The sequence below is a fragment of the Nansenia antarctica genome (genome assembly GCF_963989245.1).
Source record: "Nansenia antarctica genome assembly, chromosome: 2".
NCBI classification, from domain to species: Eukaryota; Metazoa; Chordata; class Actinopteri; order Argentiniformes; family Microstomatidae; genus Nansenia; species Nansenia antarctica.
The window spans coordinates 50,375,673-50,393,564 of NC_137675.1; positions in this window are offsets into that span (position 1 = coordinate 50,375,673).

Here is a 17,892-nt window from a genome sequence, read left to right on the forward strand (position 1 = left end):
GTGGTAAAAGCGACAAAGTTGACATGTTTTCATTGTTAACATACTGTGTTCAAAACGGTGAAGAACACGTTCAAAACAAAATGATTTGGTGCATTTTTGCAGTAATCATATTCCTATCATATATGACAGAAAGCTCACAATAAACTGTTTTTTTGCACAGTGTTTGAGTGACTGTTATTTTGCACTCTATTGACACTCTTCAGTTCCAGCACCTCAGCAAAGTCTGATAATGGATGAGCGGTGGTATTTTCACTATTTGCAGTAATCATATTGACATGTCTAGAAAATATTAGCAGAATATATACAATGAAATGAAATAGACTAGATGCATTGCCTGGGAAGACATTAGATGTGACCATTTCTTAATGTTCTTGCTCTGTACAGAAAGTATGCAGCAACTTCAAAAAGTACATTTGAGGTACACACACTGTCACATTCTGTGCTTCATGTGTTGTGTAGACAGGCATACCCATGCACATACAATTGTAGCCAGTGTTATTTCAGAATTATTTGAGATTTTTCAGACATAATACTGTATTTCGACAGTGACAGTGAAAACAGTGTACATTCCGTCCGTGTTTTGTGATTCAGCATTTGCAGACATTTTAAAGAGATGTATTTCATAGCTATTGGCGAAAACAATCTTAGTTTGGTTCTTTCATTTCTATTCTTGTTCATCATCTGTATTTTCTTTACAGCTTTGATTATACAGTTTTTCTCAATTGCTAAAACACATTTCACAAAACTTCCCTCCATTTTCCCAAAACTCTAAACACAACACACTTTTCTAAAGCTACATAAGCAAAACCACACCTTCTCTCTTCAAAACTCAAACTTTCACACCAAAACAGCTGCTCAAAGCCTGCAAAAATGTAAACACTATATGCATCATCGAAACTTATGGAAAAAATAGTTTATGAACAGGTTGATAGGTACCTTACCGAAAAAAATCTGATGTATGAATTTCAATCAGGATTCAGAACATCCCATTCCACTGACACATGCCTTCTCTATTTGAACGACCACATCAACCATGAGGTGGACTCGGGCAAGTACTGCGGCATGGTCATGCTGGACCTCCAGAAGGCCTTCGACACAGTAGATCACCACATATTGTTAGATAAACTGAAAGCAATTGGGTTCGATAGAACATCGGTGAGCTGGATGCAATCCTACTTAGAGGGGAGGGAACAGGTGGTTAGTGTGAACGGAACACTGTCCCCCCCCCCTCCCAGTGACCTGCGGCGTTCCACAAGGAAGCATATTGGGACCTTTACTGTTCCTAATATATGTGAATGACATGTCATCAGCATGTGATTGCAATTTGTTCCTGTTCGCGGATGACTCGGCTCTGCTGGTCTCTGACAGGGACATATTGCAGGTGGAAAAAGCGCTAAGCACTGAACTGAGTAGAATCTGCATCTGGCTAGCTGACAATAAACTATCAATACACCTAGGTAAAACTGAAACCATCCTATACGGATCCCCATCTAAACTCAGAAAGGCTGAAAATTTTAAAATAAAAGTGGGTAACATTAATATCACAAGAAAAGAGGATATTACATACCTGGGCTCCATCTTAGAGACAAATCTTTCCGGAGATAAAATGGCAGCAAAAGTAATCAAAAAAGTGAACCATAGAACTAGATTCTTGTACAGGATATCCTCACTTGTCAGTAAAAACACACTGAGGACCCTATCAGGAGCTCTCATTCAATGTCACTTCGACTATGCCGTAACATCATGGTACTATAGAACCACAAAGGCCCATAAAACAAGACTCCAGACAGCCCAAAATAAACTGGTTAGGCTTCTGCTAGGCCTCAACCCTAGGACACATCTAACCGCTGCTCATTTTTTGAGCCTTGATTGGCTACGAGTAGTTGACAGAGTGCAGCAGCTTGCACTGGGCCTGGTCTTCAAGATACGCTACACCACAAAGACACCCAAGTACCTGTCAACATACTTCCAAAAAGTGAACAACGTCCACACATACAACACCAGAGGAAGCTCCACGAACCACGTTCAACCGCGTTGCACCACAAACAAGGGGTTAAACTCGTTTGCAAACTATGCAGTAAAAATGTGGAACGCCCTTCCTATAATCTTAAAGGAGTGCAAAACACTGCCCACCTTCAAAACCACTCTCAAAAAACATTTACAGGAGGCTGCAATCCGTAACTGGACCCTCTAAATCAAAAATCAGATTAAAAGACCCGAACTACCCACTGTACATACTTTGTGTTTTGTCCCCCGCCCCCACCTGTGGTGTATGTCCCCACCTGTCCTACCCGCTGTACATACCTGATGTTTTGTTGTATTGTTCTTCCCATGATGGATGTATTTTTATCTTGTAGATAGTAATAATTATTTGTCTGTATTATCTTGTAGATAGTACTAGTTTTTTTTTTTGTCTGTCTTACATGTAACGATGAATTGAGAATCAAGGACCCCAATTGAAATAAGCCAGTGGCTTTCTTGGGTTTTTATCCTTTTAGTTGACCTTGTATGTAATATGTACTTTCATGTACCTACTTCTGCAAATCTTCTAATAAAGTTTTCAATCAATCAATCAATCAATCATTACAGACTACAACAAAACAACTGAAAACACAATGTTCAGTGTGTGAGAATGTTCTTTTTTTCACAACTGCCAAAGCACATTTTTAGAAACCTTACAGTATCTGTTCTCAGAATATATCACTGTAGAGCAGGGGTGCTCACACTTTTTAGGCTTGTGAGCTACTTTTCAAATTACCAGCTCAACAAGATCTACCAACCAAATAAAACATATTGCCACTGCTGCGAACACAAAAATGTACTGTAATAATAACAAATTAAGGCCATGCTACACTGTTTCAAAATCAAAGAAGAGATTTATTAAACTATATAACAAATATTCACACTGGTAGTCCATTAACATTAACATTAACTCAGGAGCTCTGAGTGGTTTACACCAGACTGGCCAGTGCCAAGCCAGGTGCCATCGACGTCTCCGGGCGGCGGAGTGTGTGTGTGTGTGTGTGTGAGTGTGTCTGTCTGTCTGTCTGTCTGTCTGTCTGTCTGTGTGTGTGTGTGTGTGTGTGTGTGTGTGTGTGTGTGTGTGTCTGTCTGTCTGTCTGTGTGTGCATGTGTGTGTGCTTGTGTCTGTCTGTCTGTCTGTGTGTGTGTGTGTGTGTGTGTGTGTGTGTGTGTGTGTGTGTGTGTGCTTGTCTGTGTGTGTGTGTGTGTGTGTGTGTGTGTGTGTGTGTGTTGTGAGGCGGCGCGGGGCTGAGTGATGCCCTCTCCTGTGTGGTCCAGACGGGAGGCGTCCCCGGCTACTTTTTTTTTCAATGCCGTGTGATCTACCCACACTACCTTCGATCGACGTAATGAGCACCCCTGCTGTAGAGTATTGGGCATTCATAGATGTGTGTGTGTTTCATATGAACAATATGTAAATCTACAGAAAATACAGTATGTATGTTACGGTACATGTGGGAATATGGTACATGTGGGAAAACTAGGGTTAGGGTTAGGTGCTAGGGTGACTTGGTACATGCTGGCATGTCTAACCCTAACCTTAACCCTAACCCTACCCCTAATCCTAACCCTAACCTTAACCCTAGCACCCTAGCACCTAACCCTAACCCTAGTTTTCCCACATGTACTGTATTCCCACATGTACCGTAACATGTACACTACTGTACTGTATCACAACTCAATGCAAACACTACAGAGGATCCATTACACACAACAATACTCACTGAAAACAATGTTCAGGGTGTGATGTTTTTTGTATTTATTTATGGAACTATACCACACACACACACACACACACACACACACACACACACACACACACACACACACACACACACACACACCACAATCATTTGCAACAAGTGTCTTAAATTTTGAGTCGTTATGTTTAATGAATGAAGCCAGGTGTGTTCATTGTGTTCAAATGTTGCTGACTGTGGCAAGCATTTTGCATCACATGAGCTTTAATTTGAGAATTTGAGCAGAGTTTTTTGCAACTTGTGTTTTAGCAAGACAAAATGTGTTTAGTGTTGTCTTGTGTTTTGTGAATTGTGTCTTCATGTGAAATGTGTTTATGGTTTTGGCAAATGGGAGCTAGTTTTATAAAATGTGTCTAGAGAACTGGTCATTTGGTTTAGAGAATTGGCTTTTGTGTATTAGCAATTGGGAAAAACTGTAATTAGATCAATGTGAAAGTCAATTGAGAATATAAGTTCAAAATAAATGTAATAAGGACGCTTAGTAACTAGCTAGATAAACATTACCACTAACTCTAAACTAGCCTGCTAGCTAAAGTTACCTGAGGTAACTTACCTCTAAATATGGATCTGACTGGGGCTAAGTTAATTTATTTGAGGGGGTAAACACACACTTTATTTGTTTTTTTGCTTTGAACAAATTACTTACCAACAAGGCATCTGCCTATGGTCCTAGCGGTCACCAGCAACTAGACTCACTGAACATGTAACTACAGAGATGTGTGAAACCTGGACATAAACAAAACCTTCCAAAAGGGTTTAGGCATGGCAAGTTTATTTGTATAGCACATTTCATACGACAAGCAGGGCAATTCAAAGTGCATTATATGCACACATTATATAAAGACAATAGCCTACAGTAAGAGGAGTAAGTAAGATTTGTATGTGTTATTATCCATATTCTAAAGGCTTGCTTAGATTAGTTTTAGATTGGTTTTTACTGATTAGATTTCTATTCTGGAAAAGTCTGTATATTTTACAGATTACAATACAAATTATATATAATGTATAACCCTAACCCTAACCCTAAACCCATGGATGGGTACATTTATTGTTTTCAGAATTTTTAAGTTTAAATATACAAATTATACATTATCTACTTAAAATAGGCATTTTCCCAGACTTTTCTAGGGATGTATAGGAATAAAAAAATCACATCTAGAATTTGCCCACCCAGATGGTAATGAAATGTTCAGGTAATCTTGGCTGAGTGCTTTACCACGTCACGCGCAGTATCAACCAATGAAAATGCGTAGAGTGCGTCTAAGATACGCCCCTATATTTGCATACACATCTGACAATGACAAAGACAAACTATTCTATGTGAATAGCTAGGTGAAAACAACATTGTCTTTCGCTTTATCAGTAATGTATGCATTATCAGTAATGAATGCATTATCAGTAATGTATGCATTATCAGTAATGTATGCAGCATGTTGTCCACGCCCCTGCGCATTTTCATTGGTTGATATTGCGCGAGACGTGATGAAGCCCTCAGCCGAGAGCAGACACTCCATTCCACATAGCATGTTTTTAAAATAAAAAAAAGGGTTAGGGCATATGAATCATAGTGGAGGTATGATATATCGCATATATATGGCATATATATATATATTCTTTGGTGGAAAGGCATTTTTTGAAGCCATTTTTAGTCACCACAAGTCTGTTCAAACCCAGGCAGCGAGACCAGCAGGAAAACACAACTAGATCTTCTATAATTCTAACTGGATAGTACTTCGTTTCCAGTCATAGTCAGCTAGATTGCTTACTTAGCTACTTAGTAATTGTTTTCAGAATTTTAAAGTTTAAATATACAAATTATACATTATCTACTTAAAATAGGCATTTCCCCAGACTTTTCTAGGGATGTATAGGAATAAAAAAAATCACATCTAGAATTTGCCCACCCAGATGGTAATGAAATGTTCAGGTACTCTTTTGAAACACACTTCTCCCTTCATCCAGGACACCTTGTGCATATTCTACCCACAAATAGAGTGCTTTATCCCGCATATTTAATAAAGTTACATCATTGACAAAGTTCCAGGCTGGGTCTTATCGATGGTTTGCTGTGCTGAGCTGTCACTACCATTTTCACCCACAAGAGTGCAGCGTCTAGCCATTTATGGAGGCCTACATCGACTGAGAGCAGCAGTTCCAATTCACTTTTTACCCCAATATAGAGTGCCATATGCCCCCAATAAAGTTAGAATTCATTGAAAAAACACTTCTCCCTTCAAGCAGGACACCTTGTGCATTTTCTACCCACAAATAGAGTGCTTTATCCCGCATATTTAATAAAGTTACATCATTGACAAAGTTCCAGGCTGGGTCTTATCGATGGTTTGCTGTGCTGGGCTGTCACTACCATTTTCACCCACAAGAGTGCAGCGTCTAGCCATTTATGGAGGCCTACATCGACTGAGAGCAGCAGTTCCAATTCACTTTTTACCCCAATATAGAGTGCCATATGCCCCCAATAAAGTTAGAATTCATTGAAAAAACACTTCTCCCTTCAAGCAGGACACCTTGTGCATTTTCTACCCACAAATAGAGTGCTTTATCCCGCATATTTAATAAAGTTACATCATTGACAAAGTTCCAGGCTGGGTCTTATCGATGGTTTGCTGTGCTGGGCTGTCACTACCATTTTCACCCACAAGAGTGCAGCGTCTAGCCATTTATGGAGGCCTACATCGACTGAGAGCAGCAGTTCCAATTCACTTTTTACCCCAATATAGAGTGCCATATGCCCCCAATAAAGTTAGAATTCATTGAAAAAACACTTCTCCCTTCAAGCAGGACACCTTGTGCATTTTCTACCCACAAATAGAGTGCTTTATCCCGCATATTTAATAAAGTTACATCATTGACAAAGTTCCAGGCTGGGTCTTATCGATGGTTTGCTGTGCTGGGCTGTCACTACCATTTTCACCCACAAGAGTGCAGCGTCTAGCCATTTATGGAGGCCTACATCGACTGAGAGCAGCAGTTCCAATTCACTTTTTACCCCAATATAGAGTGCCATATGCCCCCAATAAAGTTAGAATTCATTGAAAAAACACTTCTCCCTTCAAGCAGGACACCTTGTGCATTTTCTACCCACAAATAGAGTGCTTTATCCCGCATATTTAATAAAGTTACATCATTGACAAAGTTCCAGGCTGGGTCTTATCGATGGTTTGCTGTGCTGGGCTGTCACTACCATTTTCACCCACAAGAGTGCAGCGTCTAGCCATTTATGGAGGCCTACATCGACTGAGAGCAGCAGTTCCAATTCACTTTTTAGCCCCATATAGAGTGCCATATGCCCCCAATAAAGTTAGAATTCATTGAAACACACTTCTCCCTTCATCCAGGACACCTTGTGCATATTCTACCTATTATGTTTGTGTTGTGCTAATAATTGTAGATCCACACAGGTATACAAACTGAGCTCCGTTTACTTGCCATGTGCCATTCGTTCTGACAACACACACACACCGTCGTAAAGCACTCACAGACGTACAGAACGTGACGTCGTAAAGTGCAACGAAGTGCTGCAAAGACAATGACACTGTCGTACATAACATTTCCCCCCCCTTTCCAAAACTCAAACAACTAAAGTACCAGTCAAACAGGAGTAGGGCCTGAAGGCCTATGTGTGAAATTTAGTGACATAGTCCTGGAGGTGTGCAGGGCGAGCCCGTTCCCGCTGTGGCCTATCGACCTCCCCCCTGGGCGGTGACCCTGCGAGGAAGCCAGGGTTAGGTGGAGGAGGGTGAGGAAGAGGAACAGCAGGTAGAGGCTGAGCGGGTGGAGGCCACATAGGCAGTGGCTGCGGCGGAGCCTGGGGCGGCCTAGCTGCCCTTAGCAGTACAGGACTCGAGGCCTTTGAGACAGTTCTATCTGTCTCTGCTGCACCGGCTGCTGGCAGCAGTGTGGCCGTGGCAGGCCCAGGAGGACCAGGCACCCTCCGCAGTCGGCTGGCGTGCCAGCGGGATCCGTCACTCAGCAGGAACGTGGCTGGCCCCAGCTGACGTGTCACCTGAAGGGGCTGAGACCAGAAAGATGCCATCTTGTTATGTCGCTGGGGCCTACGGGCCCGCACCCAGTCGGACACCTTGATGGTGGTGGTCTTTACTCCACGTTTCTTGTCGAAGCGTCGCTTCATCTCCCCCTGATGTGTGGCCACTGCTGCTTGAGCAGCATCTCGGGTGCTGCCTGCTGCAGGTGTCACTGCATCCCGGGACCTGAGTCTGTTCAGTGGCAAGTCCATCTCACGGCCAAGCATGAGGGATGCTGGAGAGGTCTGCGTTGTTGCATGCTGACTAGCTCTGTAGTGCAACAGTGTTTGATTGAGTGCGGCCTGGAATGTGCACCCCTGGAACAGATGTGCTCGGATCCCATTTTTAAGGCTTTGGTTGAAACGTTCCACCCCCCCGTTGGCCTGAGGGTGGAAGTATGCCGTGCGGATGTGCTTGATCCCCTTGGTGCGGAGGAAGTCCGAGAACTCTGCTGAGATGAACTGGGGCCCATTATCTGTGGTGATGGTGAGTGGCAGACCCCATCTAGCAAACAGGCCATCCAGGATGTCAATAATGGTCCGTGTTGTGACCGTTCCTGCTGGGACCACTTCAGGCCATTTGGAGTGGAGGTCGTATGCCACCACCAGAAAGCGTTGGTGGTGCGGGACCCCTCGGCCATGGATCTCTCCACAGATATCAAGCTGGAGATGCTCCCATGGGCGGGGCGGCCACGGGGTAGGCTGCAGGGGTGTTGAGGCTGGCAACCCACTTTTCCCGCTGAGCAGACATGGTGCACAGTCCTTGACCATTGTTTCGATGTCACGGTCAATGCCTGGCCACCACACCAGGTCGCGGCATCGTTGCTTGACCCTCACTATGCCCAAATGACCTTCGTGCGCCATGGACATGACACGCGCACGCAGGCCACTTGGGATCACAGTGCAGAGGCCCCTGGAGACACAGACGTCCCCCCAGCATGAGAGTTCGTGCCGTACTCTAGCGAACGGGGCCAGATCCTCCGGCACCCGTGATGGCCATCCGGTGCGTATGTAGGTGCGCAGGGTGGATAGCAAAGGGTCCTGTTCCGATTCCCGCTGCAGCTCCTCTAGTGACACTGCTGTCTGCAGGGGCCCATGCAACATCTGGATGAGCTCTGGCTCTGTGTCGTCATCCGGAGAGACAGTTGGGGTGGGGGCCTCGATAGACCGAGAGAGGAGGTCGGCCACTACGTTGTCCCTCCCCGGGGTGAACCTGAGCTGGTAGTCATACTGCCTGAGCCGCTCCCCCCACCTGTGCAAACGGAGAGGCCTGTGCCCACTGCCTGAGGCTGACAGCAGTGTGGTCAGGGCCTGGTGGTCTGTACGGAGGGTGAACCGCCGGCCGTATAGATAGAGGTGCCACCTCTCACATGCCCAGACACAGGCTAGAGCTTCGCGTTCGCCGACTGAATACCTCTGTTCGGTGGGGCTAAGAGCCCTGGAGGCAAAGGCAACTGGCCGCTCGACGCCGTCCTGAACCTGTGAGAGCACGGCACCCACCGCCCCGGCTGAGGCGTCACAGGTGACGAGGGTAGGGCTGGACGGGTCAAAGTGGGCCAGGATGGGGGTTGTGGTGAGCTGGATCTTCAGCGAGTGGAACGCCCTTGAGCATGCTGCAGTCCACTTCCATGGCTCCTCTTTCTTGAGCAGTTGGCGAAGGGGAGCTGTGGTCTGAGAGTAGTGGGGCAGGAACCGTAGGTAATAAGCTGTCATGCCCAGGAATGAGGCTACTTGGGAAGCAGAGGTGGGCTCCGGAATCCGGTGTATGGCGTCGACATTGGACAGGAGAGGTGTGATGCCCTTTGCTGTGAGGCGAAACCCCACAAAGTCGATGGCGGTAGCGGTGAAGGAGCATTTCTCTGTGTTCAGGGTCAGATTATTGTCCAGGAGGGCTGCAAACACCCTGTGAAGCCGCTCGTTGTGTGTTGGCACATCTGGGGCATGGACCACGATGTCATCCAAGAACACCGCGACCCCAGGGATACCAGCAAGGATGGTGGTCATGACCTTCTGGAAGCAGCTGGGGGCGGAGCTAAGCCCGAAGGGCATTCGGGTGTACCGGAAGACCCCAGCGTGCGATACAAAGGTTGTCAAGTCTCTGCTGGCTGGGTGGAGGGGAACCTGGAGATAGCCCTGGCGCAGGTCGAGCTTTGTGAAAACCGTGGAGCCGTAGAAGTGCGTGGTCAGCTCCTCTGAGGTAGGCAAGGGATATTTATCTGGAATCACCGCCTTGTTGACAGACCGCAGGTCCACACAGACTCTCAACCCTCCTGACTTTTTCTTAGCGATGACCAGGTTTGAAATCCAGGGGGCGGCGTTGACCGGCTCGATGATGCCTGCCTGCAGCAGCATGTTGAGTTCCTTTGTGACATCATCCCTCAGAGCGAGAGGGATCCGGCGCAGGGGCTGCATGACTGGTGACACCTCTGTGTTCACCAGGGGTCTGTGTGTGAAGGCTGTGAGGCAACCCAGTCCATCGAACAGCGCTGGCCATTTCTGCTCCCAGGTGGAGGTGACATGTTGAATGGCTGACCCACTGTCGTCATGCAGTGTGAATCCCAGGCCCGTGAACAGGTCGAGGCCCAGCAGATTGGCACCCCGCTTAGCGATGTGGAATGGGAATGCAGACATGTGCTTAGATCCATAGTGCACTGGTACCCACAATCTCTATCTTAGAGCTATCATATCCGCACAGAGGAGTGGAGGGCTGCTGCAATGGCAGGTGGGCAAAGAATTTGTTGTAGGTGCTGAGATTGAGAAGAGACGCAGCCGCGCCTGTATCCAGTAACAAGGGAAGGCTGACCTCACCCAGCTGCACTGTGCATGTTTTAAAGCTCACATGGTTTGTAGACACAGTTCTAATTTCAGTATGGTCGCTGCGAGTTGAGCGGGGTCTGGACTGTGGGGGATGAGCCGCAGGAGCAGACCTGCACACTTTAGCAAAATGGTTGGGCTTCAAACAGTTCCTGCATGTCTGCCCTCGAGCTGGGCAGTTAGGAGCCCGTGCATTGTGTGAGCTAGCCCCACAGTTATTACAGCTATCAGAGCTACGTGTGTTCCCCTGTCTGCGAGCTTGCTGCACTGGGAACCACGCATCTGTGTCCTCTTGACTGTCCTGGTAGGCAGGCTGAAGCTGTTGCATGAGTGAGGCCGTGGGGGCGGAGTCGGAGCGTGAGCTGGCAGTCAGCATGCTAGTACACTGTAGCGCTGATTCTACCTGCATGGCTTTAGCTAGAGCATCATCTAGTGTTAGCTCATCTGGCTCCAAAAGTAATTTCTCCCTGATTTTCTCACACAATGTCCCTTCAATAAGTTGATCCCGTACGATTTGATCGTGAATCACCCCGTAGTTGCATTTTCTCGCCAGATCCCTGAGATCGGTCACGTAGCTCAGAACGGACTCACCGGGGCGTTGAAGCCGTTTTCGTAGCTTGTACCGCCGGAGAAGCACCCGTTGTTTGCCGGCAAAGTGATTAGTGAGGAGAGCGACAGCTTCCTCGTAGGTCTCAGCGCAGCCGAGGGCTCGGAATATCCTCTGACCCTCCGTACTGAGACAGTGACGGAGCAGCGCCATTTTCCGCTTGTCAGAAAGTTCTGTGAAGTCCATGGCGTCTAGGTAGACAGTAAAGTCATCCAGCCATCCTTCCCACGGAATAGGAGGCTCGCCGGGCAGAGACAAGAAAGGTGCCGGTGGTGGCAAAGTAAATTCAGCCATCTTCGTCGCCAATATTATGTTTGTGTTGTGCTAATAATTGTAGATCCACACAGGTATACAAACTGAGCTCCGTTTACTTGCCATGTGCCATTCGTTCTGACAACACACACACACCGTCGTAAAGCACTCACAGACGTACAGAACGTGACGTCGTAAAGTGCAACGAAGTGCTGCAAAGACAATGACACTGTCGTACATAACACTACCCACAAATAGAGTGCTTTATCCCGCATATTTAATAAAGTTACATCAACAACAATGTTCCAGGCTGGGTATTATGGATGCTTTGGGTCATGGTACTGTTGTCACGGCCATACTAGCCTGAATACGCCCGATCTCGTCCGACCTCAGAAGCTAAGCAGGGTTGGGCCGTGTTAGTACCTGGATCTTGGCTGAGTGCTTTACCACGTCACGCGCAGTATCAACCAATGAAAATGCGTAGAGTGCGTCCAAGATACGCCCCTATATTTGCATACACATCTGACAATGACAAAGACAAACTATTCTATGTGAATAGCTAGGTGAAAACAACATTGTCTTTCGCTTTATCAGTAATGTATGCTTTATCAGTAATGTATGCAGCATGTTGTCCACGCCCCTGCGCATTTTCATTGGTTGATACTGCGCGAGACGTGATGAAGCCCTCAGCTCTCGCCTCAGATTTTAAATCCTCAATTTTGGCCGCCATTGGCTAAAATCTGTAATTTGGCTCTACAAGTGTTAATATGTCATTTTATGAAGTTTTTATATGTTTTCAGGCGAGAAAGTAACCATATATATTCACAAAATGTGTCCAGTTTATCAAAATAACCCGTTTATATATCTGATCTGACGTTTTTTCCCCCACTTCTGTGGGAAACTTCGCTAGCAACACGAGTAGAGCTTTGCATCTAAGTACGTCAAGTCCATCCCACCAGGTTGCGCCAGAACGGTGGGTCACGGTCCGCGGTGTGCACGGAGCGTTATTGAGTCAACTGGTATTGTGGTTATCACCAAGTTCTCCCATACAGTGCTGATGGACTAGTATAGACCATTGCCGACATGTGTGAAAGGGGACAACACGGGAATAGCTTGGGATGTCATAGACATAGTTTGGGATTCCATGGAAATTATAGGGAGAAAGACGCTGTGAGAGAACGGGGCTATAGACTCTCTTACCCGTCTGTGGTAATAACAGTGTCGCTGCTTTCACACGTCACGCGTGGTATCAACCAATGAAAATGCGTAGGGGCGTGGACAACATGCAAGATACGCCCCCATATATTTGCATACATTACTGATAAAGTGGAAAAGAAAGAATGAATGTGGAAAAGAAAGAATGAATGTGGAAAAGAAAGAATGAATGTGGAAAAGAAAGAATGAAAGAATGAATGTGGAAAAGAAAGAATGAATGTGGAAAAGAAAGAATAAAGTGGAAAAGAAAGAATGAATGTGGAAAACAATGTGGAAAAGAAAGAATGAATGTGGAAAAGAAAGAATGAATGTGGAAAACAATGTGGAAAAGAAAGAATGAATGTGGAAAAGAAAGAATAAATGTGGAAAATAATAAATACATATAGAAATGTATTGCGGTATACTGTGTGTATTTGTATGTGTATTTGTTCATACATTCATTTATGTGTCTATATATTTATTGTTAATTTTGGCGGACTTGGTCCTCCATAGATGACCACCCAACTGGAGAAACGCTATGACCCTGGAGACAAGTCATCCAGAATCGTCAATACACCGGACGATATAGATCGTAAGACGTATTACGCTTAATATAATATAATATGTTAAATAAATAAATAAATAAAATAAATATAATTATTGCTTTTTTAAATCTCTCTCTCTTCTCTCAAATTATTGGGGAGGCCAGGCCTCCTCCACCTCTATGGAGGAGCCTCCACTGCTGTGCATTCATCCTCCACAACATCTGCATCATGTACCGCTTGCCACTTCCTCACATCCCAGATGACCCTGACCCTGAGGGAGATATCCCAGGCCCAGTCCCCGCCCCATGTAATTCTGGCATACAAGTGAGACAAGACCTCATAAGGAGGAGATTCATGTAACATAATAAACAACACATGAAAAACCTATGTGAGCAATTCATATTTTATTATAATTAAAAATTATTTTTGAATTCAAATTTTGCTCTGGCAAGTTCCAGCTGCTCTGCCATGATGAGCAGCTTCTCCTTCTCCACCAGAAGAAGCTGCTCTTGCACGCCCCTCAGCTGTTTTACTTCTTGGAGTAGCTCCTTTTGGACGGATATCATGTCCTGTGTGTGTGTGTGTGTGTGGCTGATGATGGTGGGAAGTTTACGGAGAGGAGCTGGGAGATGGTCAAGTCTTCAGGACTCTGTAAGAAGTGAGAGTGGAGGGATTGTAAATTAAACAGTATCAAAATGTATGGTTAGGTAGAGTAGTTAGGTGTCTGATAAACTTATTAAACTTACATTTGGTGGAATTCCAAGGGTGGGTGTTTGGGGTTCTGCAGATAGTCCTATAGCCAGGACATCCAAAGTATCTAAAGAAAAGCAACAGAAACAGATATGCGCTGTTAGTTATGTAGTCGGCTAAAAGAACTTACACTTGCAAGATGAAGGCATGCTCTGTAGGCTACAGACAGTATTAGATCAAAGTTCTGAGATTTAAAAAATGGTTTGGCTTGTCTGGGTTTATTGAATGGCATGGCGGTTTATTGGGATTATCAAAGTAAGACAAAGTATGATTGGACTGTAACATTAATTATGCTCCAATTTAAGCAAATAAAGCAAAGGCTAAACAGACGTTTTAGTAGCCTACCCAACCGTACGTCAATCATTTTGTCGTCAACTTTACGTTAAGTATGTCTTGATTAGGGATGTGCAGAGTGCAGACAGACCATTTTCGATATATGAATAACAAAAACAATAATGACAATGTTATCCGACGGTTATTCGCGTGACAATCCTTCATGCCATAATAAACATTTTATTGAATAAACCTTTGATGCGATAAAGTATCGAATGCATTGTTACGTTAGTATACTCAGCCTATATTATGTATCAGCGATGTTTTAGCACATGATAATATTTGAATATTTCACATTCGCATGATAGGCGTGCGATTTTGGGCACACAGCATAGCCGTGCATACGTCCAATACGCAGTTAGCCCCGGAGCAGATTAGAGCTTCAGGTTTTGTTGCTCTAGTAATTTACCTGGCTAAAGGCTGCTGAGCCACTATTGTTACATGGGTTCTTAACGGAGTTGGAGCTAGATTCGATCAAAATCTTACTTCGTAGTATACCCCTCTGATCTCTAGGCTGGTCACGTGGCGCAGTGTTATTATAGTCACTTGAACTGTAGTGCCGCTACGCTGTCCCAGAACTCTGGTCACATGGTAATGGGATCTGGGGTGCATTAAGTAAAGGTAGTAGTGTTGCATTAAGGTAATAGTAGTTTTCTGTGAGACAGACAGATGTCATAGTCAAGACACAGTGTACATAGTAAAGCATTCACTCTTTTTTATTTATTATTATTATCTCACGCTAGAAGATATGTATGAGGATCTGAAAGAAGAGAGGCTGCTTTTCAGCTATTTTGTTGGGGATGCTTTTAATAGGTTGCTGCCTGCACCTAGTGTTTAAACAAAGCCCAGGAATGATGTAGATGTTGAATGTAGAAGATTGGCTTCTGATGATGATGATGATGATGATGATAGAAGAAGATGAGGTCAAATCTAACTTAACAGTACTGAAGCCAGTAACTGAACTGCTGCCATTGAAACCCATGAGAGTTCCCATGAGATGTTGTTACCTTTTAGACATTTAGCCAGGAAACCCATTCATGTGTTTATGGAACAATAACTATGTAGAGTGCTCTTCGTTCTCCAACCAACCAACCAAACCATTTCATTGTATGAGAATGAATTCCTGTGTGATAAAGATGCACTGCTACGTATACACTGCCCTGATTCATGTAGACTCGATGGATCCACTGCTGGGAATATGCACTGCCCTATATCCTATTGTCTTATTAACTCTTACTTATCACAGTTCATGTCATGAGCGAGCGATCACTCTTTCACAACACGTCTGAGGAGGATATTTTCAGAGAGGTTTAGAATTAGAACAGAGAGTCTAGGGGCCCTATTATGCACTTCATAAGTCTTAAGCAATAAGACGAGGCGGTAGATCTAAACTTAAGACGTGGAGGCGTGGTCAAGGCCACTTTGCTATTATGCGTGCGGTAGTGGGCGCCTAAGACCCGGCGCTAAGCCCAGAAATTAGTCATGGGTGTGTTTTGGGCGTCTTCTCAATCAACCCAATCCGTGTGCCAGGTGCCATTCCCTTTAAGAACCGGCTGCGTTGAGTCTTTAGCGCTATGCTATTATGGAAGTCCTAAGAAGGAGGTCAGCGCGCTTCTCTGCAGAAGAAAGTAACAAGCTCGTGCATGAGGTCAAGGCTCGTCAGTTCGCAATCTTTGGAACGGCGCGAAATCCTCCCCGAGCCGAGGTGGTGAAACAGGCGTGGGAAGAAGTAGCAGCGGCCGTGTTTGAAAACGTGCATGAAAAGTCTAGCGCCTAAGAACTTTTCAAACCACTTCTTAGTGCTAGGCGCAAAGTCAGATCGCATAATAGCAGGGGCGCCTAACGCACTTCATTAACATATGAACACTCCCACAATGAGTAATATATGCACGGGAGTCTTACGTCTTATGTGTGGGCGCCTAGGGACACCTGCATAATAGCAGTAGCGCGTATGAAGCGCATAATAAGGGTGGCGGTAGGTCTTAACCTGGCGGTGTGTCTTAATTAAGACTTAAGACGGCAAGTTAAGAAGTGCATAATAGGGCCCTAGAGGTCATACTTGTAACCCTCTAAATCGGTTTGTTGTTTTCCCCTTTCTGTTATGGGTGATTTCGCATTTCATTGATAAACTCTTAAGGACTCACTAAGGACTCAAACTTATCCAATCACAAGACACCATACTGCCTCTGAGAAGTCTTCCATTGGGGAAAATGACACCGCGTGACGTTAGAATTATAAGGTTCTATCTCAATTTTTGTCAAATTATTTTTTACATAATCTGATCTGTTAGGTGTTTATTAATGCCTGTGTGGTGTTATTTTTAAAATGTTGACATTTTTGAGTTAGTAATTCATAAAATACAAAGGTTCCATCTCACAAAACATAATGGAATGTAAAAACGTTGACGCTCAATATCTCTGAACTGCCCTAGACGGAGATAGAACCTTATCATTCTAAACGGAGATAGAACCTTATCATTCTAAGCTCACGTAGTGTCAAGGGAAAAGCAGCGATGACTGTATGTGAAAGTGTGTTTGATGACTCATGAAGTATAGAGACTCCCTCTCTTGAATCTCACCCTGGCAACGAAGGGTAAACTGGGTATGATCATCGCCATATTCAAATGGTCTTTGGCAATACCTGAACTCTTTATTTGTGTTCGTCAATGTTTGCACTTTTATTGGGACACCTTAATTTGCATCATATAATAGGAAAAACATCGCAAATAAGCAGCAGGATGAAAAAGATTGTTGAAATAATAAAAAGAATGATACCAAAACACTATGCCTCTATAGCATTTTATTGCTCCTGTAGAAATAAACAGGAGTGTCTTCCATCCCATCGTTCAACATTCCCTGAATGATTTAGCTTTGATGGAGATTGTACATTAATAAAGCTAGTGTATTATCTTGAATTAGTAAATAAATGATGATGAATGAATGATGACCAAGGAGAATGTCAAATCATATATGTGTACAATAACCCATTGTTTATGTTCTCTCTTACTGTAATATTCATGACATGAATATGTTTAATTACCAATATAATTTAAGTTACATTTTATGACAGGCACAGGTTGGGACATCTTAATAACAATGCCTAGCAGGAGGTCCCTGATGGACACCTGTAGTTGCCATGGTAACAGTGTGACAGTTGGTTTTAGGGATCCGTTAGAGGACGGTCAAAAAGATATACAATAAAGAGTTGAAGACGTTGCTCCGTGGTCCTGCAATTTATATAAAGCACAGATATTTCACTTACGTCTAAGCTACAAGTGTTCAGAATATACTGTAGGTACTGAAGCACTGTAAATATCACATCCACGTGGCCAGAAGTGGATACACCAACCCCCCCCCCCCCCCCCCAACACACAAACACATTCTGCCCCCTTAAAAGCACACAAAGTAGCCACTCCAAGGTACAGTCTGGAGGTGTATAAATACATCTTCAAATATCCACTTTAGGGCCGTGTGTCTTTCTGTCTTAAGAGCAGGAGAGATGTTAATTAAAGATTTATAAAGGCCAATACAAACACTGTTCTTTTCTTGCTGTGTGACGGATAAAACAAGATTC